Source organism: Pteropus medius, unplaced genomic scaffold (genome assembly GCF_902729225.1).
Source record: "Pteropus medius unplaced genomic scaffold, Ma_sr-lr_union100, whole genome shotgun sequence".
Taxonomy (NCBI): domain Eukaryota; kingdom Metazoa; phylum Chordata; class Mammalia; order Chiroptera; family Pteropodidae; genus Pteropus; species Pteropus medius.
Genome location: NW_024352790.1, coordinates 1,129,331 through 1,131,887, shown reverse-complemented (window position 1 = coordinate 1,131,887; position 2,557 = coordinate 1,129,331). Strand labels below are relative to the sequence as shown.

The 2,557-nt window shown below is 36.1% G+C and overlaps 1 pseudogene; it reads right to left on the bottom strand.

The window, feature by feature from the left end:
- Window positions 1-1,694: 1,694 nt before the first annotated feature.
- LOC120592346 (uncharacterized) lies at window positions 1,695-1,813 on the bottom strand (annotated as a pseudogene).
- Between the last annotated feature and the right edge of the window lie 744 nt (window positions 1,814-2,557).

The following is a 2,557-nucleotide window of genomic DNA, read 5'->3' as shown; positions in this document are numbered from 1 at the left end:
CTTTTCTTAGCCATTCAGATGTCTCTCCAATAGTCCTTCTAACATAAAACAAAACAAAACAAAACAAAACAAAACAAAAAACTGAACATTTACAATATTAGAAATAGATGAACACTGTAAGTAAAATCCAGTTTATAGTTGTCTCTTTGGCTACTGAGTCTCTGGGTGATCTTATTATTCTTGTGCTGTGACTTTTGGGTGATAAGACTGTGTAAAAGAAATTCATAATAATTACTCAATGATTTTAAACAAGATTCATTACTATTATGTTCATGTTGCATTTTTAGACATTATGAAATGGCATAATTTTTCATTTGCTAAGGCCAAGACTTGATGCTAAAGGTCACAGTGTAAAATACTTTTAACATCATAGAAATTAGAATTCTTAAAGGATGTGAAGCGGGGAAAATCTTATGGATATTGCACAAGGATTATCAACACTGCCGGTAGCTCGGGTTGTGTCCTAGACCCAATATTTGACTCCAACAATTCCGGGAAGCTGAGAAGGCTGAAGAAAAATGATAACATGTGAAGTGCATATTATTTCTGCTTCTATTGATACTCATATTATATATGATGTGGTTTTAGTTTAATTGATGTGACAGTAACTATCATAGTTAATCAAATATAATGTTTGTTCAGTTCTTGTCCTGAAAAAATTCATCTTTCAGTTTAAAGCTTCTACACTGATCTTTGCTTTCAAAAATTTTTTTTAATATTTCTTTTCAGCTAGTTTAAACACATTAAAATACCTTTTTCATAATTTTAAGGTAGACTTGAAATCATTCCGAGCTCAGAATAGACTATATGTTTAAACTACTTGTTAAGGAAAACTGACCTGATGGAATCTGTAACAGTTGTGTATCTTTCTGTGTATTTTCAACATGAATGCTTGGTTTAACTGTTTGTTCATCACAATCCAGTTTTTCATGTATAATTTGTATGTGCCAATTAATGGAAGGAATTTAAACAAGAAGAAATTAAATGATAATCTGCCACTGCCACCATGTCTGCAGTCACATACTAAAGAGCTGTGCTGATTCTTGTGACTCTATCACCTGTGTACTTCTTCAAGGAACCGGGGAATAATAGATTTGCCGAATGGTCCCAGATAGACATGTAGCCTGAGAAGCTGGTTTGTAATTGTGTCTACAGTTCTACATTTGTAAGATGACGGCCATCTCATTTGCCCTCCACTCAAACCTCACCGGGTCTTTTTACCCCTGAACTCTTAAGACCATTATGGTCTGCACAACTCCTCTGGATTCTTCATTATGCAGTGCTTTGCATTATTATTTAACTGGTGTATTAAAATTTTCCTTTTCAACTAAAATTTCAGTTCCTTGTTGAAGTCAGGGGCAGCATCTTATAAACTCTTGTTATCTCTCATCTATCAGGCATTCAATAAATATTTGTTGAGCTAAACAGAACTGAATGCAATTGGCTACATATAAAAATGTTCCTGGGAATCAAAGTATTCAAATTCATTTTATTTTCTGGCTAAGTCAAGAAATTATTTTGTTTGTTTCGAACCTCATTAACCTTGATTTGCTAACATATATCTGAAGAGGTTTTTTTTTTGTTTGTTTTTTGTTTTTTTGTTTTTTTGTTTTTTTAGGCAAGGCAAGCCTTGGTTGACCTCACAGATTGCAAGGACCTTGTCAGCTTACAATCCCTTATTTTTTAATTTTTTATGCCTACAGCACCTGGTCTTCCTAGGTGGTCTCCCATCTAAGTACTAACCAGGCTCAACCCTGCTTAGCTTCTGAGATCAGATGGGATTGGGCTTGTTCAGGGTGGCATGGCCGTAGATGAAGAGTTCTTAAAGAAAGGAGAAAACATATGCTATGTTAATCAGGATACAAAATTGTAGATACTGTATCATTTTAACGAATTGTCAGCTAAGAAGTACCATCTAGTTTCTCTCCATGTTTGTGCAAGGTCACTTTTATTGGACATTTGCTTTGGCCTTCAGAAGTTCTCACGGATGAGAGCTGCATATTTAAGAAGCATTATGCTCCTAGTTCTAGTTCTTGGAGTTGAAGTCAGGTTTGAATCCTGGTCCTGCCTCTTACCAGCTGTATGAGTTTGGGCAAGTCTTGCAATCTGGTTAAGCCTGCTGCTTCATCTGTGAGGGGCTTCAGTGAAGTTCAGCTGAGATCATTCACATGAGAGTCCTGTCACCAGGGCTGACCAGGACTCAGTACTATAAGAGTGTGTGTAGCTATTGGGTCTCAGTCACAACTCAAGTGTGAAGAAAGTAGCATTTAAAATTTTTCTACAACTCAATTTTTGACTCTAGGCCTCAATTTCCCTGGACCAAATTGTATATTTTTATATAGTAGTTCCTCCTTACTTTCAGTTTTGCTTTCTGCAGGTGAAGTTACCAGTGGTCAACCATGGTTCAAAAATGTTAAGTGGGAAATTCCAGAAATAAACAATTCATATGTTTTAAATTTCCCATCGTCCTGAGAAGTGTGATAAGGTCTCGTGATGTCTCACCCAGGATGTGAATCACCCCCTTGTGCATTGTCTTCACAGCTGTAGACACTCCTGC